The following is a 25,085-nucleotide window of genomic DNA, read 5'->3' as shown; positions in this document are numbered from 1 at the left end:
CATTTGCAATATAATTTTTTTAATATCAAAGATGTAAAATGATTTCTCTTTAAGGAGTGGTCCGGCCAACTGGTCCAATCTGTCCCCTGAAGTTCTTAGTTCCGGACCAGAGGGCAAATAAAAAGTAGTTTTAGTTTCATTTTTGTTGTTTTTTTTGTTTGCTTTTGAAATAAAATTTATAATTAATTCCATCTGGAGAAGGGGACGATCACTGGCCACAGACACGCAGGAGTCCCTGCAGATGTGTGGTCCCTGGAGAGTCATCTGCCGGCTTGGCTCCACCTGCGTTAGAGGTGAGGCCAGTCTCTTCCCCGGCCGTTCCTCCCTTTGCCAGCTACTGATCACATTTGTCCCTAAAGACAGAGCACTGTGAGGGGGCCGCTCAGGTGTACGGCTTTCCTTGTTTCATTGAGAGAGAACAGGGAAATGGGTTCCATCATGTCAAGCCTGTCAAGGAGGGGGTGTGGCTGAGAGACATCAGTAGGACTGTTCTTGGGAAGAAATGTTCACCTTAAGTAAGACCAGTATCATATGCTTCCTTGGAAAATGAAAGTGTTAGAAAAAATTAAGAAAGAGGGAGAGGCCCCGGCCAGTGGCTCAGTGGATAGAGTGTCAGCCTGGAGCAGGGGTCCCCAAACTTTTCACACAGGGGGCCAGTTCACTGTCCCTCAGACCGTTGGAGGGCCAGACTATAAAAAAAACTATGAACAAATCCCTATGCACACTGCACATATCTTATTTTAAAGTAAAAAAACAAAACGGGAACAAATATACATACAATATTTAAAATAAAGAACAAGTAAATTTAAATCAACACACTGACCAGTATTTCAATGGGAACTATGCTCCTCTCACTGATCACCAATGAAAGAGGTGCCCCTTCCGGAAGTGTGGCAGGGGCTGGATAAATGGCCTCAGGGGACCTCATGCGGCCCGCGGGCCGTAGTTTGGGGACCCTTGGCCTGGAGTATGGATATCCTGGGTTTGATTCCCAGTCAGGCCACAAATGAGAAGTGACCATCTGCTTCTCTGCCCTTTCTTCTCCCTATTCTCTCCCTGAGGAAAGCTCGGTTGATCCCAGAGCATCAGCCACAGGTGCCAAAAATAGCTTGGTTGATTTAAACATTGGCCCCAGATGGGGTTGCCAGGTGGATCCCAGTTGGGCTCATGCGGGAGTCTGTCTCTTTCTCTCCCCTCCTCTCACCTAAAATAAAAAGGAGGAAGAAAGAGAGAGAGAGAGAGAGAGAGAGAGGAGGGAAGAAAGAAAGGAAGGTAGGGAGAGGGGGAGAAGGAGGGAGGGAAAGAAAGAGAGACAGGGAAAAGAAGACATAGGTCCAAGTATTTGGGGCCCCAGGCATTCCTATACATTGCTGAGTGATTTGGGGGGAATTGGGAACCCTCACATGGCTGAGCGAGTGTTACTTGGTCAATCAGTTTGGAAAACAATCTGGCAGCAATCAGGATAATTCAAAGTGTGGTCACTGTTTTCCCAGAGACGTTTTGCCTACATATACAAGGAGAAAATACAAGCATGTTCAATTGCATCACTTTGTTACTAACAAGAATAGGAAGAACATGTATATGAGTTAGGAGGAAAAGTAAATAAAAAATTAGTGTTATTACAGGACTAACAAACTAGGTCTAGATCTATATATATCAACATGAATGGATAATTTTTTTTAAATGGAAAAAAAATAGCCAGAATGAAAAACAGCAGTTGCAGAAAAAAATATACACACAATGATACATAATGAAAAAATATACAATGCAGTCCGGGAGAAGAAAGGCATGGAATAGGATGAAACAGGAAATAAAAGAGATTTTCCACTTTATTCTATGTCTGTTGTATATATATATATAAATATATATATCAATACCTTAATTTTGTATAGCATGTAATACAGATGCATGTCTATCTCTATAGTTTGCCACTTTTTTTAAAAAAAAAAAGCAAAGTCCCTAAAAATATTATTTTAAAAAATAGAGACATTGAGTCATAGATTAAACACATTCCTTTCCCATTCTCCACCCGCGACTGTGGTAGAAAAAAAAAGTTATCAGGAAAAGAACTCTAGGGAAAATATCATGCTTATCTCTAATCCTTGGTAAATAGTGGTACTCTCGTTGACTCACTCAGAATTTCACTTCTTCCACATGACGTGAGACCTGTGTCCTCAGCCTGTTCAGGGGCGGTATGTTTCCCCGTGTCCTGTATATGTCCCGGCTGCCCCACACCCTCTCCCCACGCTTTCTGATACCCCTCACAAGAGAACTTGTAAAACCCTACTCCACGAAGCTCAACGTTCCCCAAAGACAACCCGTTTTAAAGGTGTATGTCTTTTGAGAAGTTTGAAAAGTCAATTACTTTAAATGTCATAAAGAAGAAACTGTTTTTAAAACTTAAGCTTAGTCATCTGAGTATCTATCAATCCTGTTTTGTTTGGTTGGTGGCGTTTTAGCGACACGTAAGTGTAGGTTGAGGATGAATAAACCGAAGGAAAGTTTTATCAGTTTGTTTCTGTTACAGTAGAAATAGAGAAGGAAGCCGTGGCTTGGAGAGAAATGTCCTGCTTTTCTCTAACCTCTGACTTTTCTATGACCCAGACTCACTCCCGGCCTTGCCGTTCCACATCTCCGGTGGAGAAGTGAGTCAGCAGAGACCGTCGGCATGCACAAGGCAGGCCTGGGCTGGAGGCCGCCTCCCTTCTCGGGAACCTCTGTTCCAGATCCCCTTCTGTCTCCCTGAGTGTCCCATCCCAGTCACCGCACCTGCGCACTCGGCACAAATCCTTGTCTGTCCCGGTTCTCCCTCCATTCCTCTCATGCTTATCCCTCACCCACGCTTTTTCACTGTCAGGTTAACTTCCTGGACGCACTGCTCTGTTAATACCCCCTTCTCAAAGATCCTGCCATGACGCCTGTGCTCGGACTCACACTGCCCATCAATCGTCTTTACTCCTTAGACTGCCTGTCCGAGCCCTCCCGGTCTGTACCCAATCCGCCTTTCCCATGTAACTTCTGCCCTTCTGGGCTTGGCTGTGGCTCCAGACCCACGTGGGTCTCCTTCGCTCCTGCCGACAAGCCTGGCCTTTTCCTTTCTGCAAAGAGCTGGGCTTCTGGCTGGAGTCATCCTTCAGAGCCTCAGACAGGGTCACATGCCCAGCATGAAGTCTCCCTCTGTACAACCTTTCTCTGATAAATGATGCCAGAACTAATCTCTCTTATCACTAAAACCCTAGAACACATATGGTCTGTATCACGTTAGTAGCTCTTTCTGTCTTATATATTATCTATTTATAATTTCATAACCTAGCAGTTAAAGAATACTACAAATAACACCAAAAATCTCATGGAGTATTTACCATATGCCAAGCCCCTGACATGTTAACCTGTTTAACTCTACCAGCAAGCAGTCCTGTGGGATGAGTTCAGCCTTCCCTGTCTGATAGGGAAAGAAATGGCTGGGGAACCAATCAAAGCCCAGCCCGGCCACCCTTCATTCCTCTGGGGTCCTCCTCAAAGGTGACGTGGGGAGGAGTTGTTTTCTGAGCCATCCTCACCGGGTGCTGCATTGGAACCAGCATCAGATGGCTTCTGCCAAGTTATTAATCTTGTTTCCTGACTTTGAACCCCACACCCTTCATTTTCCCAAAGCCTCATTAACATAATGCTGATGGGTAGAACAGACTGGGGGGGGAGGTCTGAGAAAAGGGAGAATATAATTGCATCAAAGCTGAAAAAACAATTTTTATTGATCACTGAAATCGTTGTCCTGAAGTCCCTCTGCCCCCACTCCACAGGGAATTTTTCCAGACAGTGTTGTCTTGAAGCCTCTGCCTACAGCACAGAGCCAGACATCTCTGGCCTCCCTCTCTCCCGGGTCTCCTCTCCCTGCTGCTCAGCTGTGTAAATCCCTCCTTCTTCTCACTTCACCACGCAGAGCAGTTCATCTCTCTTCTTGTCTTGTATCCGCTCATCCGGATGACCAGGGGGTTTCCGCTTCCACCTCCAAAAGGACCCAAGTGAAGTATCTTTCAAATAAGCTAATCTCTATGCTACTCCCTTAGAAGATAGCAGTCCTTCTGTCCACTTAAATACCAGGACTTTCTTCTTCTTACTCATCTGTGTGCATCTCCTCTTCCTGATATATGCATACTTAACTTTTATACCATATTCTAAGCTTCTAGACTGTATCTTTTATAGCTCTGCTTTGTATCTCTCTGTGTGCCACAGGCTTGTTGAATAAATAAATGAATGAGGGAGTGATAGAAGGCCTGAGGACAAGGGCTTGTAGGTGGATAGAGAGAAAGGAAAACTGACTGGGGAAAACTTTAGAAGGCTTCTTTTTCCTAGTTGCGGATGACTGAAAGCTGGGAGGTAGGAAAGCGTCAAGAGTGAAAGGCCTTGAAGCTCTGTACGCGTGTTTCCAAGATGCACCGCCTCTTTACTGGGACCTAGATTACCAAATGTATTCTCTAAACCAGTGGTCCCCAACCTTTTTTGGGCCTCGGACCGGTTTAATGTCAGAAAAGATTTTCACGGACCGGCCTTTAGGGTGGGACGGATAAATGCACAAAATAAAATTATGTAACTGGCGTAAAAACTGTGGTATTTTTAAATATAATTGTCGAACTTAACGAGACAAGCGTCAAGCGTGAGACTTAGACGGATGTAACAGAGGGAATCAGGTCATTTTTTAAAAATAAAACATCGTTCAGACTTAAATATAAATAAAACGGAAATAATGTAAGTTATTTACTCTTTCTCTGCGGACCGGTACTAAAAATGGCCCACGGCCCGGAGGTTGGGGACCACTGCTCTACACATGGACACCTTAGGAAATGACGTGTCGGTAATCTCCCCCAGCTCTTTTTTTTTTTTTTTCTAGCATGAGAAATATGGGAAAAATAAGCTGCAGTCAAGGTCTCCCTGGACTGCACCCCCGCGCCAGAGCGTGGGCAGCACCGGGTTGAAACCACTTCCTCCGGGTTGTCCTTGGTCACCCCCAGGGGACGACTTTCATTCTCTCCGGGTCAGTAAGCTGTCGTTTCTTCTCACAGAAACAGTCATTTCTCCAGCCATTAATTCTTCGAACCAACTGAAATTTATATAAAAACATGTTTTTTATTCTGCGCTGACAATCACCAAGGATCTTCCTCATTTAACATGCGTTGTTCCTAATTATCCCCAGCGACCTTAGGGAGCAAACCCGCCAGCACCACCCGAGATGTGACCGTCCTGTTCCAGCCTGTGTCTCAGGCTTTGTTCCCGTGAGCCTTTCGTAATTTCATCACTATTAAAGCTTAGCAACACTCAGAATGTTAACCTCACTGAGGGTTTGAATGCAACTTTGATGTCACTTGAAAAGAATCACTATCTACTATCTATCACCTATCTTCCTGTAGTCCCATATTGAGAAAATAAGATAGAAATGAAGATCAAATGGTTTGGAAATCACAAAAATGTTCTGTTACAAAACAGTCATTTTTTTGGGAGATGCAGTATTTTGAAGAAAAATAAAATTTCTAAAACAATAACAATTGCTATAATCTACTGAGTACTTATCATGTACTAGACACAATGCTACATTGAAAGCTATTTCACTCAATTCTGATAACAATTCCGAAAGGTGGGTATGTGCATTTCCATCTTTGATAGGAAACTAAAGCTCAAAGGAGTTATGCAATTTTGTTGTGGTCACGTAGCTATGCTTTAAAAATATAGAGTGACTTTTTGACTCTCATAGTAGATACCGAATAAAAAAATGAGGGAAACAATGACTAAATATATGAACCAGTGGCTTCCTGAAAAAAATCCACATTGCTTATGTAATTGTTAACATGCAAAGAAAAGTAAACACAAAATTTACATTATTAGTAATAAAATTATGCAGAAAAATCAATAATTTTGGATTAAAATTTTTTTTCACATTGAAGTCTGATGTTTGAGAGAAACTGGTTTAAATAGAGGGATGGTATGAACATTTTAGGGGGATAATTCTAGTCACTTTGGAATTTTATTCAAAACTTTGGCCTCACTACCTCGAGACTAGTATTTCACTTCACTGCTTTTATTTTAACGTCACAGTGAATTTCATCTGTCATATGGAACAAAATGGCTTAAAGTAATTATTATTGTCCATTTCTGTGTTCTGTCTTGGCCAGTCTGTGAAATTTGGATGATTACTAAAATAAATAAATATGTAATTTGTAAATTTTATCTTTATTTCATAAAATTTTTCTTGCCTTAATTTAACAAAATTACTAATTATGTTGTTAATATCAAGATGTGTTCTATTGCTATAATGTCAACTGAGACAACCATTCTTGAGTTATTATAGTTTCAGGTAGTTTTATAGATTGATTTAAATTAGGAGGGATTTTGATCTGTAGTGGAAGGAGCAACTAAAATTATCAATAAATGTCTTAAAAATGTTTATTTTTATTTTTAAATCATTTTTTATTTTTCAATTATAGTTGACATATAATAGTATATTAGTTTCAGATGTACAAATCAGTGATTAGACATTATATAACTTACTAAGTGCTCTTCCTCATAAGTGTCATACCCCTCTGACACCATACATAGTTATTAGAATATTATTGACTGTATTCCCTAATTGTGCTTTACATCTCTATAACTATTCTGTAATCATCAATTTATATATATATATAATTTTTTTACAGAGACAGGGAGAGAGTTAGAGAGAGGGATAGATAGGGACAGACAGGAATGGAGAGAGATGAGAAGCCTCAATCATCAGTTTTTCATTGCGACACCTTAGTTGTTCATTGATTGCTTTCTCATATGTGCCTTGACCATGGGCCTTCAGCAAACCGAGTAACCCCTTGCTCAAGCCAGTGACCTTGGGTCCAAGCTGGTGAGCTTTGCTCAAACCAGATGAGCCCGCGCACAAGCTGGCGACCTCGGGGTCTTGAACCTGGGTCCTCCGCATCCCAGTCCTATGCTCTATCCACTGCACCACCGCCTGGTCAGGCATCAATTTGTACTTCTTAATCCCTCTACCTTTTTCATCCATTCCCCTAAACCCCCCCCTCCTTCTGGCAACTGTCGAAATGCTCTGTGTCTATGAGTTTGTTGCTGTTCTGCTTATTTATTTTGTTTTTCAGATTGAATTGTTGATAAATATGTATTTATTGCTATTTTATTGTTCATATTTATTTTCTTCTTCTTAAAGACCTTTAACATCCCATGTAATACTGGTTGGTGATGCTGAAGTCCTTCAGCTTTTTCTGGTCTGGGGAGCTCTTTATATGTCTTTGGATTCTAAATGATAACTTTGCTGAGTAGAGTAACCTTGGTTGTAGGGCCTTGCTTTTCATCACTTTGAATATTTCTTGTCACTTCTTTCTGGCCTGCAGAGTTTCTGTTGAGAAATCAGCAGATGGTCTTATATGAGCTCTCTTGTAGGTAACTATCTGCTTCTCTCTCATTGCTTTTAAGATTCCCTCTTGGTCATTTTACCATAATTATGGAGTGTCTTGGTGTGGGCCTGTTTGAGTTCATTTTAAGGGGGGGACTCTCTGTGCCTCCTGGACTTCTATGTCTATTTCCTTTACCAGGTTAGGGAAGTTTTCTGTCATTATTTCTTAAAATAGATTTTCAATTCCTTGCTCTCTCTCTTCTCCTTCCAGCACCCCCGTGATGTAAATTTTGGTGTGCCTGAAGTTTTACCAGAGACTCCATACTCTATCTTCATATTGTGGGGATTCTTTTTTCTTTCTGCTGTCCTGATTGGATGTTCTTCGTTTCCTTATGTTCCCAGTTGCTGATGTGATTCTTGGTTTCATCTACTCTACTGTTGATTCCCTGCAAATTAGTCTTCATTGGTTACTGTAGCCTTCATTTCTGACTGGTTCTTTCTTTATGGTTTCTATGTCATCACTAAGTTTCTTGAGCATCCTTATAACCATTTTTTGAACTCTGTATTTGATGGTATGCTTGTCTCCAGTTCATCTATTTCTTTTTCTGGAGATTTCTCCTGTTCTTTCTTTGGGATATGTTTCTTTGTCTCCACATTTTGGCGGCTTCCTTGTGTTTGTTTATATGTATTATGTAGAGCGGCTACATCTCTCAGGCTTGGAAAAGTGGCCTTATGTAGGAGGTGTCCTAGAGAGCCTAGTGGCACAGCCTCCCCAGTCAGCTGAGCTGGATAGTCCAGGTGTGCCCCTGTGTGAGTGTGTACACTGCCCTCTTGTAGTTGAGCCTTGATTGCTGTTGGTGTCACTGGGAGGTATTGACCCCCCAGGCTGATTGACTGTGAGGACCAGCTGGAACTACAGCAGAGGAGCTGCTGTGCAGGAGGAGTCAACCCTGTAGAGCAGGACTTGCTTCATTGAGGCTTTGATGCCCAATGAGTCTACCCCTTTATGTGTCACTTTGGAGGCAGTGGGGTTATCATCCAGCATGATTTGAAGCATTTCCATCAGGTGCACTGGCTCTGGGGCATCCCGGGAAGTGCAAGGTCAGCCACAGCCTGTGCCCTGCCTTGGGCCACCCTGCACAGACAACATACAGATGGCTGCTACTTGTGCTGGGCCTGGAGGTGCCCAGGAGAGGCCAAGCTGTGAGCCAAGGCTGGCTGCCACTAGTGCTGGGCCTGGGGCCACTTAGCAAGAGGTATGAAGTACATAGAGGCCAGATGCTGCTTGCTTGAGAGATTTAAAGAAAGCCCAAAGCATGAGGCAAGAGAGATCATTTGTATTAAAAGAAATATTTATTTCCTGGACTCCTGCTCCTTGTGACAGCTCCTAATGGACTGAACTGGGGTTGGGTTGCATTTGCAGGGATTTGGAATGGTGTTGGTGCCAACTTGGACTTGGTGAACATGTTAAGGACACTACTCTTTTATGGATTCTTGTTGTATTGGCCAAGAGTTTGCTTAAAGGCTTTAATCACTGTTAAAAAAATATATATATATATATATATATATGAATGGAAAAAAAAAAGAAATATTTAGACTGAGAAATAAGTATGAATTCTACCTATCTTATTCAAATATTATAATACCATTACATATGATAAATTAGATCATAGAAAATACTATAAGATATTTTAACCCTACCTGTAAGTTATCATATATTGTGATTTTAACCATCACTTAAAGCAAAATTTAGATCCATATATTTTTTAATTTTATTTTAAGTTTTCAACGCTGAGAGAATAGGAAATAAATGGAAAATAGCACTGTATTGCTGTGTTTGTTCAAGTCTTTCTTTAATAGAGAACATATCATGATTCATAATGCCCAGAAAGTCATCCCTTTTGAAATTTCTTTTGTAGTTGTTTGTATGTGAATCTTCTTCATACTCATGTACACATCTCTGTTCCCGATTAATTTATATTTTATTGGAATGTCGCTTTGCTGTCCAGGTCATATGCACTTTCTTTTGAGTGATAATAACACTTTTCCTTTAAATTTTTAAAAAACATTTGTAACCATTGATATGTGAAATGGCCAAACTCTCATCTTTTCTTCTTGTGTTTCACCTGCTTATACCAAATAAACAACGTGCATTCCAAACAACAAAACAACACGGGCAGCTCATGTTCGGAATTCATTTCTCTGCTGAACGCCACAGTTTGCTGTTTATTTGAAGTTCTTTTGTTGTTTCACTTAACTCCCCTACACATCTGCTACCTTGTCTAAATTAAACCTTACTGCTTTAAACAATTTTCAGTCAGCATTGCCATAACATGTTTAAGAAGGGTCGTATGGCCAAATTTGATATTCGTTTCTTCATTTTTCCACCTTTTGATTGATACAGACAATAGCATATATAGTCTTTAAATTGGTGCGTAGAATGCCATCATTATCCACCAGTTGACACCATGTCTCCTGGTAACAAATTCAAACTATGTTGAGTATTCTGGCTTACATGTTGTTGTTTTTTTCTTTACCCAAACACAATTTTCAACATAAGCTTAAATTAATGCCTAAAATTGAAAGTTGTTCTTCAGTTTTTCATAAAAGTCAAAACTCTTACTCTTTATAAAAGATGTTAAAAACAACAAAATATTTGTAAATGTTGACTTATTTCTTCATCTAGTAGTTTTCAATACTTTGTATGATACATGCAGGTTTTACAAGGAGACTTTTATCATTGGTAAAATCCAGTTGACCTGAGATATGTACACTTAAAAATTTTATGCATTGTTCCTGGCCAGGTGGCTCAGTGGGTGAAGCGTTGTCCTAACACACTGATGTCGCGGGTTTGATCCCCAGTCAGGACACATGAGAAGCAACCAATGAATGCACAGCGAGGTGAAACAAGTTGATACTTCTCTCTCTCCCTCTTTCTCGCTTTCCCTTCCCTCTCTCGCTCTCTCAAATCAGTGGAATTTTTTTTTTAATTTTATGTATTAAATATTCTTATTTTGTTACTCATGATTTAAAAATCCCTTTAAAATTTTTCCATTCTTGATAGTGATCATTTGTTTCATTATTTTTATCTGTGTTTTTTATCTGTGTTTGGCCATTTTAGCATCAAATTTCAATATCCTTTCTTCTTAACCTAAAAATTTTCCATTGTTTTCTGTAAATACTGTTCTGTTATTGCCACAAACAACATTATTATGCTCAGATAACTATTGGACAAAATAATGGGGTTTTTTTAATAAGATCACTCAATACCCAATGTTCTATTTCAGGGATTAAATATTATCAATTGTTTTCCATTTATTCAGACTTTTTATTCGGTTCTAACAGCTGCAATTTATCATTTATGCTCATTTTATTGCGATCCTAAGAGTTTCCAGTCACAAATATCTTCACTGGCCAAAGTTGACCTAGAAAATGGATAAGACGTGCACCAGCCATGTCCAAACACTTTGTCTTTGAACTTGGGAATATAACAACCGATTAGACAGTTCGAAGGCAAAGGTTTTATTTGTGTGTTTTTTTTAATTACCCATAGAAAATGGTTGTAAATAAAAATTTAAAGGACATTTCTAATTGGAGGCATCAGGATCTAATCCAACATTTTGATGACAAATAAGTATATCTGAAAAAGAAAAGGACATTTTATCATACTGTTTAAATTATCCAGAGGTTCCTTTCAAAAATGACTTGGCCTGTGATGCTAGAATTTCAGCCTATCTCAAATGTGCTAAAGAGGTCACCTTCTTGGGACTCAGCCCTTCGGCTAGTAGCATGGCCACCTCCAGTCCCACGGGCTGCCTTCTCAGTGAGACCTTTGACTCATTCTTCTCCTTCGCCTCATGCTGGTGTCAGCTGCCAAGTCCTGATGGTCTAACCTCGGCAATGTCTCACCTGTTCATCCTCTGCTTCTCAGTCTTGCTAACATGCCCTCATCTGAGCCCTCATCACTTCATGTCTAGACTTTTACGTAGGCTTCCAAACTGAGCACCCTTCTCTCAGGGTCCCTCCTGCTCAAGTCAAACCACTCGCGGGTACCACAGTCATTCTCCAAAATCTTAGTCTGGTTTTCATTTGTGGCTATCTTACACATTCTTCAGAGTCTGGCTCCATTGCTTCCTCTTCTGAGAAGCTTTACCTGCCTCTCCCAATCAGAAGACACCTTCCTCTTCGAATCTCTTGGCTTCCTCTGGGAAGAATATTCTTTTTGCTTTGTGTTGTCTGGCTACTTCTTTTATTTGCCCTTACTGCATGGAGAGCTTTCTGTAGACCAAGTTTTGGTCTCTCTATTCTGTCTTCCCCATGTCCCTAACACAATACCATAGACTCAGACAGTATCACTAAATTTTGCTGAATTGTATTAAATAAGGATATATGAATACCTCCTTTCTAAATGAGCCAACTTCAATGTCTATTCAGATTGAACATTTAAGAAGGACCTCTGTGTATTAAAAAGTTTAAATACACAGAACTACCACTGCAAAAAAATTGTTCAGATTAAATGTTTTCCTTTGTCTTGAATACCCAGAAATGTATGGCTCTAACAGAACTGCCTCTGAGGAATTAAGGCAATTTTTCTTTACAACCTCCCATTGTATGAGTAGTGACTCAGGTTCTAGATCTGTGGACAAATTCTTTTCAGCCTAATGTAACCGGGTAATTGTAAGGGTCAGGAAGGATTAGGCAATAGAAATAACCTGGAATTGTCTTTTCTTCAGCATTACAAAAAGGGAAGGAAACAAATTGCATATTACTGATTTGCCTTAATAAGGTTTCTCAGCCTTCCATATCTAAGGGCATTGACAGGGTAACAGTAACTAATACCTTATCATTCTAACTCATTTAACAGCTCCCAAAGTCCTTGCATATATATGATACTCGGAGCATCTATATGTTAATTAAGGCAGGTATTTTTAAGCTAATTTTAGGATAACAAATAGATCAGTAAGTGAGAAAATGAGAAATTCATTCATCTATTGAATTAACATTTTTGACTGCCTGCGCTTTGTGTACTATTCTTTCAATGTAAGGAACACCCCCAAAATGCCATACAATACACTAAAATTTTTCCAAAGCTTTATTCTGTTAACAACAACAACATTAGATAGAATCCTGGACTGGAAAGTTCCTTAGATAATATCTAGCCTTGAAGTATATAATAAATGGGTTAGATCTTAAGCATACCAAGTCCACTCAACTGGTAGCAGCTGCCTAAGCCATTTCACTGAGAAAGAGTGTAATAAAAATTCAAGGGTAAGTGAGAACAAGATCAGCGGTCAGTTAGCTGTATCTACCGAGGATATAAGAAACGGGGACATCACGGGCACAGCACACTCAGTGAGCCCATTCCAAGTGGACTCTTCTTCTCACAGGTGGAGAAACCTCACTGAGGGTGGAAACCGGACAAGAATCCAGAGTTTGAGGCGTACAGACGAGGTCCACGTCTACTTCAGGGAACTCGTACTGATGCACACAGTTGCTGCTGACGCCAGCGACAAGGGGTCCTGAAGGACACACACAGGAGTGACAACCCGACTGCTGAGCCAGGAAAAGATGGTTCTATTTTCATGAGTGAAAAGCACCTGTAGAAAAAGGAATGGCTACTGTGTTTCCAGGGTGGGACATGGTGGAATACATTTGTTTTTCAAAACTTTTGTTTGAAAAATCGCAACCGGAACCACGACACCAAACAAGAGAAACTCTCTCTAAACATGTTTGTTCCTGTTTGTTTAAGTGAGAATGTTCTAACATCTCTTGGCTACCTGGTCTGCTTGTTTCCACGTGGAGGGACATCCTGTCCTCTGGAAGGAGAAAGGACAGGACAAAGCTTGAGCCTGGGAAAGTGGAAGTATCTTTTTCCCTAAAGCTAATCTTGTTGCCAAGCCATAAATGTGACATGTTGTTAATGGAAGATAATTAATTCCTCATAATATCATTCTTATTTCACCAGTATGGGTCTTTTATCCATTGCCCTCATTTTCCCCAAAAGTACAGACACTTCCTGACAAGGTGTGGATCACCTTCACCTAATGAAACTAAGTCCCTGCCTCAAGAAAGCAAACAATTTGAGATTTACTAGGGTAATTCACACTGAGGGCAAATGAGACATTTATTTCAATGCTTTGCTCCTCTCCTTCTGAAACACTAAGGCAAATATTTACCCAAGCCATCAGGAAATATGACTGTGACCAACAAAAAAAAATGTATTTTTCACATTCGTATCAGTCTCAGAAAAGGAAAGTTGTAAAAGGGTAGATTCATGAGTACGTTGTGGACTCTGTAAAAATTTTGAAAGGACAACTATTTTTTTCCTACACAACATTCTTAGTTTTCAGTAAGAGGGTTTTCAAACAGCATGGTCCTTAATTTTAAATATAAAGTGAAAAACTTAAATGTCTACAGTCAATTATTATTATCTTGCATGATTTACACTTGACTCCATCACACACAGTTATTACATAATACAAAATATTTGCAGAAACAACAGTATAACACACCTGTGAAAAGAAATCGAACAAAGCAGGAACATTAAGACCTTGAAGTGTTCTTCAATTCTTGACCACTTTGGGGACTGCTGGTAACCACTAGCCACTGGTGTGAGAACCTTGGGCTTAAAGTGTGGCAGGCTTTATACCATTAATCTCCAGTATTCTTCCTGTACTGGGGATAAGGAGGAGGGGGCAGATGTGAGAAATATTTAGAAAACAAAAAGGATTTGATAATAGACTGGCTGGGCAAAAGTGTGGTGTAGAAGAGGAAAGCATTGAAGATGATGTCCAAGCTGTCTGGAGGAACTGGAAAGGTCAGTGATGGAGCCATTTCCTGAGACAGAGAATGGAAAAGGGGGATCTTGTTTGATCTTTAAGATCAGAAAGAATCGCAGATGTTTCCACTCACTATTAAAGGTTTTCCCCCTAGGGTGTGAGGGTGGAAGACATTAGCACAGAACCCGGATGTAAATGAGAGCTCTGCCCCTTCCTACATCTTGGAGTTCACCTGTACCACTTCCGGTGCCCTCCACCTAGCCATGTGGGGAGTCACAATACATTGAACTGCTAAAGTTAAGCTGATTCAACTATATACCATCAGCGGAGTAACAAAAGGAGAGAACTAATATAAACTGTTGAGGGGATTTTGCCTGCTACCTTACTCAATAAACTAAGTTAAAGATGAGCAGGACCACACCTAGATCTGAGCAGGATGAGCCTCGCTCACTCTCACACACCTGGCCCTCCTGCACCACAAAGGGTCTCGTGCAGAGAGGTATGGACATCCTTACGGGTAAGGTCAGCACGTCTAAACTCTACCCACAAGGCCTGCAAGCAAGCACCCTTGGCTCACCCTTTGGGGTTAGAGGTGTGCACACCGGTGGTACAACCTCTTCTAAGAAAAAAAATCTACAGGGTCCCAGAAAACTAGATTGGGATTTTTGGCAGGGAGTTGCCAGGTGAAGACTGGAGGGTGAGGGGCATGGACTCTGAATGTGCTTGTCCCTTTGGCCCGAAAAGAAGAGGCGTGGCTGGGGGCGATCATTCTCGGCACTGGCGTATTCTGGCACAAAACTCTAAGGAATCTGAAAAATTCATAATTTGAAACTGCTTTTCCAGGCCACTCTGAAAGTGTATTGGTCAAGGAAAAAAGGATGAAATACATTTTATTTATCAGACTTTTTTTTTCTTGGTTTATAACTTCAAAATATATAGATTACATGATTCTTTTTTAAAAAATATTTTTGTCCAAGTTTCCACAAACATGCAGAGTAGGGTCTGGGGAAGGGAGATTTGAGTCAGTGATTTCCTCAGATGGGCTTAGTGCCCATGTGCCTTTCACACTGAGAGTGACTCCTGCCCTAAATACAAGCCAGCTTCGTCATCTGACACCAACTGGGATACTTCCAACCCCAAGAAACCACGGACCATGTTGGACTTTTCCAGTGACAATATGTCATGTCTGTCTCCGGTCTGACCTGTCAATACAGATATTTACATAGCTCTCTATACCTGTTGAAGGGATTTTTCAAGGTTAATTTTGACTATATTTGATTTTCATTCTATTCCCATGGACATGGTGATAAAAATGACTGGTAGGTATCCTAGTGAAGGTAGTCCTTATGCTAGACATTGAGTTGTGAACAGGAAACAGTGTGAGATGATTTTGGTATGATTTCAATTGGAAGAAAATTAAAAGACATGGGATAATTTAGACACCTGATCCCTCCACCCACCTGAAGGCAAATGACGTGGCAACACACTCTCTTGAGAATGCCCAAGGCAAGCAATCTCAACCCTCTCATCCCCCTACCATCAAACTGATTGATTGGAGCAGACCAGCAAGTGCTTTGAGCACAGGATAAATAATTCTATATATTTGTAGAGAAGAGGAAGAAAATACAGCAAGAAGTCAAGTCTTAAAATCCCATTATAAAAACTGGGCCCTCTGCTGTTTGACAAAAAAGTCACAAAAGAACCTCCGTGCTCAGCCTTATCCCCCCAGCAATATAGCCCTGGGCCTTGACTCGAAGGCTTCAATAGAAGACCATCCCACTCCTGATGAGACGGGACTATTCTGACGCTTCAGAGCCGGTCTCCTGGGACCTAGCTGTCAGAGAGGAAGACAGTGTTAGCCAATCGGCAAGGGCTAGTGTTCAAGGACTAGGAAAAGCAACGCTGAAATATATTCAAGTGAGAGAGGGCTGATCATGAAAACCAGAGAGGAGGCACAGTCTTCTGCTGAGACTGAGGTCTTGGTGAAGGGACGCACATGCTTGAGAAGGGAACGTGCTTCTGCGAGGTTACTTACCGTGGAACACAAAGTCGAAGCACTTCAAACTTGACCTGGGTTCCAACTGTGCTTCTAGCTCTCTCTTCCTGCGTCTTAGCATTATAATTCCACGGCTGCGAGAGCTGTCTGCTGCTCAAATGCTTTTCTCTGTCCATCCTGGGAAAGTATTTAGTAAATCACTGGTCTGGAAAAGTCAATTGAATAAGCGCCCCCCATCCCCATCATGCTAACATTACAAAATAATAAAAAATAAAAAGAAAAGAAAAAGAAGTTTACCTATCCAAATAATACAATGTTCTCCTGGTAAGTTTTGCTCAAAACACTTCTTTTGTTGAAACCAGTGTTTCTATTAGTCTCAGGAACTCCTTACTCTTTGTGTTTGCGTTGTTATTATACTGTTAACATTTATAAATATTGGCCCCAGTTAGACCTTTTAAAAACTACACTTAGTAATTTATTTTAAATGGCAATAATAAACCCAGTACATGTTAAAGAAAATAACGTTTTGATGAAAAACAATCATGCTTTCCAAAACAAAAACAAATCAAGTGACAAGGGTGGCATTGTGTTACTTTCTTTGCAAGCCTCTTTATTATGTGTGCTAGAGGTGACTGGTTAATTTGCCTCTCTGTTCAGTCTGAGCTGCGATCACACGATCACACACCACGCAGCCTTTGGAAAGCCTCATCCTCCACATGTGAGAAGACAAGAGTAAAAGGGCAAATTACATTTTAATATTATTTTGAAAATGTTTTGACCGAGTGAACTTCTCAGGGAGTCTAATAACTGGGCCACACTTTGAGAAGCTCTGGCTCACATGGCCAGACCGGGCACACTGGCCGCTGAGGTCCTTCTCTGAACGGATTCTAGTCTCTCCTGGTAGACTGGATTCTAAGATGGCCGCCAGGATCTCCGCTCCCTGGTATTAACTCCTGGGATTGGGTTATTTTACATGGAAATACCTCAAGATAGAAATATACTCTAGGGCACCTAACCTAATAGCCCAAGTCCCTTAACAATAGAGACTTTTCTTTTGCTGGGAACAGAAGACAAAGTCAGAGAGATTTGAAGTGTGAGACGAAGGGAGCCCTCCAGCAAGGAACTGAAATAACTTTTCATTACTAAGAGTAGTTCCCAGACAACAGCCAGCAAAGAGAGCTTGGTTTGTTAGAGCCTCACCTTAAGGCTCAGATGTTGCTGGTTCCATCTCCAGTCAGGGCACATGCAGCAACAGATTGATGTTTCTGGCATGCTCTCTCTCTCTCTCTCTCTCTCTCTCACTCACTAAAATCAATAAATTTTAAAAAAAAAAGTTTAATGGCAACTTTTCCTTAGAAGAGCATGAGAATGAATCTAGCGGACACCTTGGTCTTGATATCAGCCTGAGCAGAGCCTTAGCAAGTCTGCCTTGCCAAGCTAGACTTCTGACATAGAGAGCTATGATTTAATAAATGGGTGTTGGTTTAAGCTGCTAAATTTGTGGTACTGTGTTATGAGCTCTACTACCAATATACAAAGAGACAATATGTATGTATGTATGCATTTTCTCTAACAAATATATTCCTCTAGAAAAGTCTATTTGGGGGTTTAAAACGAAACATCTTTTTTCAAGAATTATGAAAATTGCATTTAGCTTTGCTTAGAACATTTATTATTGTTTCTGTTTGCTTGGTTTTTTTGTTTGTTTTTGTTTCATTTTAGTTCAGGTCCCAAATCTAAAGGGCAAAATATTTAGCTGATGCCATATGATAAAATATAATTAGAGTTTTGCAAAATTGTAAAAATATTGAATACTAATTTATTTTAAAAATAAAATGAGAAATAGTAACAATTTCTTTTAATAAACTCAAATTTACTTTAAATATAGCTTTCTTCACTACAGTAAAGGCAAGAGTGAACTCTGAAAGCAGAAAGATAGAGAAGAAGAAGAGAAAACTAACAGATCTGAGAAGGGTAGGGAAGGCAGATCTGGATAAGCACAGAGTGAAAGTCATCCAGGCATTAAGAGACAGGGGCAAGCCCTGGCTGGTTGGCTCAGTGGTTGAGCATCAGCCCAGCGTGTGGAGGTCCTGCGTTCAATTCCCAGTCAGGGCATGGAGGAGAAGCAACCATCTGCTTCTCCACCCTTCATTCTCCCCCCTTCCCCTCCCACAATCATGGCTCAAACTCCAATGAAGCAGTTAGCCCCAGCGCTAAGGATGGCACCATGGCCTCACCTCAGGTGCTAAAATAGCTCAGTTGCCAGGCACTGTACGAATGGCCTAGACTGGTAGAGCATCACCTGGTAGGGGGCTTACCAGGTGGATCTCGGTTGGGGTGCATGCATGAATCTGTCTCTGCCTCCCTGCCTTTCACTTAATTTAAATAAATAAATAAATAAATAAATAAATAAATAAATAAATAAATAAATAAATAAAGTAAGTAAGTAAGTAAGTAAGGGACAGGGCAGGGAAGGGACTGAAAAAGAAAACCCTACAGTAAATTTTGTAATGTTAATCTAAGTAAAGACAACTGCTTTGGTAAGATCCTATGTCTTCAGATGGTTATATCAACTTTGAAAGGTTACTAACAATTTAGCCACTCTTGACAGCTTTTCAGCTATTCTTATCCATAAAGCCTTTCTGGGATCATCTCTCAATAGGAGCTAAGACCTGGTGCATAATTTTCAGAGCCCGGTGCAAAATGAAAATGCAGGCTTCTTGTTTGGAGAACTTCAAGACAGTGATAACAAGGCATTAAATGAAGCATGTGTTCTTCTGGACATAAGACCTTGTCCACCTCATGCTTCCCACACCCGGGAAGCTGGCCCTGATGGGAGTCCCCAGGGAGTGGAGTTGTCTCCTGGCTACATTGGCAGGGAACGGGGCTATGTTATTCTTTTTTTTTTTTTTTTTTTTTTTTTTGTATTTTTGTATTTTTCTGAAGCTGGAAACGGGGAGAGACAGTCAGACAAACTCCCGCATGCGCCCGACCAGGATCCACCCAGCACACCCACCAGGGGCAAAGCTCTGCCCACCAGGGGTCGATGCTCTGCTGCAACCAGAGCCACTCTAGCGCCTGGGGCAGAGGCCAAGGAGCCATCCCCAGCGCCCGGGCCATCTTTGCTCCAATGGAGCCTCCGCTGCGGGAGGGGAAGAGAGAGACAGAGAGGAAGGAGGGGGAGGGGTGGAGAAGCAAATGGGCGCTTCTCCTATGTGCCCTGGCCGGGAATCGAACCCGGGTCCCCCGCACGCCAGGCCAACGCTCTACCGCTGAGCCAACCGGCCAGGGACGCTATGTTATTCTTGAGGATAACCAAACTGTTGGAAAGCCACACAACTTTTTCCTGCCCCTTTCTAGACCCACTGAACACTTTCTTTTAAACATGATAGTAATTTCCATCAACCTTTCCAAAGTATCTAGAAAAGAATCTTTGGAAATCTCACAATATTTGAACACTGTAGTTTCACTATATGTGACTGTGTGTCATAGCCTACTTAGTCTACACCCCTCTAGAGACAAAGTAGATGCTGTGTAGCTCAAAGCCCCTGTCATAAATCACTTTGTTCACCTGTCCAGTGTCGAAAACTTTAAGGTGAATCAAGATGCCCTTAGGAGGCAGACATCACCAAAATCAAGACAAAACCTCCCAATAGCCAAAGTCAGAGGCCAAACCTCTCTTTGAGTAAGATTACTTCTTTACTACAGAGCTTCCCAAATGAGAGACTGGTTAAATTAAATATACTACAAAAGCATGACGGAAGAGCATGCAGCTCATTAAAATTGCTTTGAAACTCACTTATGCCATGGGGAAACTTGTGGGACATAGTCTTATATAGATCTTTTAAATTGTGCGTGCGTATCTCTGTGTGGGATGTCTCTCAGCTAACCAATGATACATTTGCAGCCTTCTGTTTCAATGATTGTTTTCAACTATCCACATTTAGTTTCCATGAAATGCATTTTTTTATTTCCCTATTCAGGTTCTGCTTTTTCTTACTGAATAACAGAGGCTCCTCTTTCCTGCTTATTACCTTTATTGCCAAAGCAGGCCTCGCAGTAATGTTTAATGTCGGAAGATGAAAATTCACCTTGGAAAGTCAGTTGTAGAATAAATAGAGTTCTCCGTAAGAATTCTCTCGTTTCTCTATCTATTAAGTTTACTCTTGGGTGCATGTGTGTCTGTGTGTGTGTTTTCATTGAACTTATCAGGGTGACATTGGTTACTAAAATTATATAGGTATCAGGTATACAATTCTATAATACATCATCTGTTTATTATACTGTGTGTTCACCACACCAAGTCAAGTTACCTTCTGTCACCATTTATCTCCCCTATATAAATTTATTCTTTCATTTTTTTTTATTCAAACCTCATAGAATGTGTGCTAGAAATGGTAGATGTTGGGCCATATAAATGAGGGGTGATGTGGTCTTATACTCAAAGTGTTGGGAATCTGGTGACAGAAAGAAACATACAAAGGGTAAGCTACTATACACGACAAAGGTGTCCTCTCACCCTATGACAACCCAAAGTGCTCCAGCGTGGTCCTATCTAGAAACTTGAAAAGTCAGTGGACAATGTACTCTAGCTGGAGCCATATGGGCAGGGCACTTATCATAGAACCTCCTCCCTCCATAGGTTCTTCCCGGCCACAGACAGATCCCAAGATGCGGTAATAGAATGGGGGCTCAGGCATGTGCCACCTGGTGGACTCAGAATCCCAATGATCTTCTTCTCTTCTATTTACTTTGAAATTTGTCCACTTGTTCCTCTTTCAACTCCTACTCAAAGGCACATGACAATGCTATTCCAGACATTAGAATGGCAGGACCGACATCTAAAAGAAATGCCTCCAGGGATGTCAAGGTTTCCACACTTCATCTTCAGTGATTTCACGGTAATTTACCTGCAACCAACCATTTATGGCTTTGCCATTTGTTGTAGAGCAAAACAAGCAAAGGCAAAATAAAACACGAGTTATTTTCCATCAAAATGAATGACTGATTGAATGAAAGAATAAAGTATAAATATTTTTAAATATATACAGGTATACACACATACACACCAAGTAGAATATACCATAACATCAGAAAAAAAAGACCGTGGGAATACAGAACCAAAATCAACATCCCTCAGGGGAGTTAGATTTCACTCTCCATCCTTACTTACTAAACCTCCCTCAATCCCCAATGTCATTTGGTCCTAAGACCCATAAAAATCGATTTTGGCTCCATTTTTTGACACTCAACACTTGCTGTGTAGCCTATAAGTCAGCATTGTTATTACTAAGTCAGAAAACAAACTCCACCTTCCTGCTCCATTCAAAGCCCAGGAGCATGGGGGACATCTGTCTACCTTCAAGCCAGGCGGTGCACACACAAGCACACACACATAGGTCCACAGACCAAACAACCACCAAGAAGGAAATGCTTGCATTTGGGCTTGTCCTGAAGGGCTTGGCAAACAATGGAGACAAATGAGACGGGGAAATACCAGAAAGCTACTTGAAGTGCTTATGGGTCTGTTTGAAAGGAAAGCAGGGAGAGATGTGAGTGGCTCTGGATGGCGGCGTGTTGAGGGGAGACACAGAGTCATACTAAATGAATGGGCCTTCCTGGCCTCATCTCCCGACCACAGTTTCTCTGTTACAAACAACCAGAGCAAACAAACAATACAGAAAGTGAAACTGTTTTGAGCAGAGCCATGCCCATGTTCTCAAATTGCACCGAGAGGAAAATGTCGGTTAACAACTGACAACTCAGAACTAGTTCACGAATTAACTGGAAATTGTGGAGAAAATACAGGTTCCTCTCCTGGTGGTTCCTTCTCTACATTTTCAATGGTTGAATGATCAGCTGAGTCTTTTTTTAGCTTTTATTCAATCATTTAGCTCTCCTCTGGACAAGTTTAGCGTAATACAAAAGTTCTCTAAAACATTGCAAAGCTGACCTTTCCTCTTATCAGCCAAATGTAATTACACACCACACACACTCATGAATGCACACACACAACATGCATACACACAAGCAGTTTATAGTAATTGAAGGCAAGAATTACAACATGGTGTGTTGTTTTTCATTTCAAAATCGTTGAGTCATTTTTTGGCCTTCCTTGGTTCAGTTAGGAGAACATGAACCCCTCAAGGGCATATATTGTGTTTGCAACTTCCTTTCCGTCCCCCAAGCACCACATTGTGTTGGACATAACAGGAACTCAGAATGTTAAATGAGTGTGTATATATATCTATATGAATGACTCAGAACATAACTCACTGATTAAAAGCTTTTAAAGTAACATATGAAAAGGTATACTTCAAATGTATACAATTCAGATTCAGGTGTAATGCCAATGAGTTAACCCCATCAAAATATAAAATATGACCCTCGCTGGCAAGGAATGCCTCATCTGGCAGGTGAAACCAGTGGAGATGAATGATTGGAAAAAGATACATTCACTATCCACCTATAAAATCTTGTGGCTACCTAAGTACCACAAGGTTCAGCGAGGGGAGCTGATCGAGGCTGGAGCAGGCAGGTGTGTCTTCAATGCAGGACCCCAGATGCCACCTGGGCCTTGCATAACTAGGGAGGTTTACAAAGGTGGAAGAGAGAGTGGTGGGCTTTCAAAGTGAATGAAACAACATGCTGAGTGATTTTTTTTGGAACTAGAACATAGAAGTAGATGAATACCATGTTATTTATTGACAGGACCTAAGTACTCCAAAGAAAAAAAAAATTCCACCTGGCAAAACAGCAGAGGCTAGGAGAGAGGAAGGAGAAACCGACCAGGCCAGCTGAAAAGCTGTCGACCTAGGATGGGTTTATAACCCCGTGGAAACGCATGATGGGCGAGAGATACCTAGGTTCCATCGGGGCGGGAGCCTCATCTGCCTTGTTCATCTTGTTCACCACTGTGTCCCCAATACCTAGAACAGCACCCAGCTCTTTAGTAGGCACTCAATAGATTTTTTGTTGAGTAGATGAATGAATCTTGGAAAGGCTCCCACTGAGACCCAAGCTCGCACACTTCCCAGCAGAACCATTTCAGAGACCTGCAGTGCTAGTGCTGTGTTTGTTTTCCTGAATGAGCTGGTCCCAGCAGTGTTTGCTAAAAATACCTGCCCATTTCCCCAGTAGAGTGGAGGTGCAAGAACTCAAGGAATGTCCTCTTCCCTTCAGAAGTGTGTGACGCTAATGTTTTTTTCCTAAGCCCAGCTGCTCCCTGCCCAGGCCTGGAGGCATGAAGCGTGACTGCGTACTCCAAAGTTTGCATGGCGACTGGGGTTAAAGGCCACAAACGTGCTCAGCCCTTTACAAACAAGCCAGATATTTATTCTGCATGTCTCATCTGGGCACCCTGAAGATTGAGGGGGCATGGTGGAGTTTATTGTGCAGAGTGACTTCAAATCTCGTCCAATCCCTTGATTTGGTTTCAACTAAATACAAAGAAAAGAAGAAAAAAAAAATGCTCAGACTGAGAAAAAAATGGAATGAGTTGAGACGCCATTTCATATAATAAAAAAAAAGGGAGAGTGGGCTTTATTCTTTATCCCATAACTAGGGGTTACTGTGATATTTCAGGGTTGTTTTTTAAAATGGCCCTTTCCTCTCGTTCTTTCCACCTCTTCTATCCTGACCTTTTATTTCGGGCAAATAGAAGAAATCAAAGAGATTCTCCTCAGCATGCGTCTCTTTTTTCCTTGCGTGGTCTCATAAGCCCGTCAGGAAAAAAGCCAGGTCAATGTCCTTCAGACAGTAATCCTTACCACCTGCCCTTCATGTTCCTCCTAGAATATAAAACCCTCTGGAATCTCTCCACCACCTGCTTTTAGTAGCAGTAGAAATAGAAATTATTTCTTTTTCTCTCCTTTTTTACTTTTTTCCTCCCCCTCATCATCCAAGCTTTACAGCATCTAATAAAGTTTTGTTGGTTGGCTTGTTGGTTGGTTTGTTTACTTATTTTGGGGGGGTTTTTTTCATTGTTTTTTTTTGGATAGGGCTTCACTTCTCCACTGTGGGAGGAAAAACAAGCTACCTTCCCATTTAAAAAATTCAGCCTGGAAGCCTGGCTTCCTGAGAGCATGCACTCACACTCCGAGGACGTCAGTCCTGACCACCTGGGTTGTCCACAGGGTCCGGGAGTTCAGGCTGGGGTGGCGAAGATTGGAACCCCTGATGTCTGACACAGCGATCAGGCCTATGAAGGTCGTGGGCAGACCCAGCAGCACACCCGTCAGCCATGACCTTTACAACCTGTGTTTTAGTGGCTAAGTGATGACAATTCCTGGTAGGACTAAGTTAACAGGACAGATGGGTAGGAAGAAATTAAAAATAGAATAATGTGATGGATATTTAGAGGCATCTTGATAATCCCTCCCTCGCCAGCCTTCCAGTGACTCTTGTGTTTTGAGTCGTTTTTGGAGCAGAAAAAAAACATGGGCTTTGGAGTGAGAGACACCTAGGTTTAGTCACTTCTGTCACCTTCTAGGTGACCCTAGCCTCCGTTTCCACCTCAGTAGAACCGAGAGGGCAATTGTAAGGAAGATTACGTGGCATTCTTTGTGTACAGAATCTAATCGTGAGATGTGTAGCTGGGAGACAGAGGGTCTGTAATAGGAGGTTTGTTGAGCCTAGAAGGCATTGGTTTTCAATAAGATGTGCCTTGAGTGGAGATAAACAAGGTGGATATAGTAAACATGAGCATTTCGTCAGTGGTGGCACAAGGAAAAGACCCTATACCTACACCGATGTTCAACCCGCAGCCAGGGCTGGGCCTTACAGTGCTATATATGGATGAACTCCTGGACTTCTCGCCACCATTCTCCCTCCTGGGAAAGTTTTACAATAACTGAGCCTGCGTAGGAGCCGTACGATATGAGGTGCTCTGTTAGCAGGAGGAAGCATTTGCAAAGGCGAAGCTGGA

This window comes from Saccopteryx leptura, chromosome 1 (genome assembly GCF_036850995.1).
Source record: "Saccopteryx leptura isolate mSacLep1 chromosome 1, mSacLep1_pri_phased_curated, whole genome shotgun sequence".
Classification (NCBI taxonomy): Eukaryota; Metazoa; Chordata; class Mammalia; order Chiroptera; family Emballonuridae; genus Saccopteryx; species Saccopteryx leptura.
The sequence above is the reverse complement of the archived record's forward strand: the minus strand, read 5'-3'. Positions refer to the sequence as shown.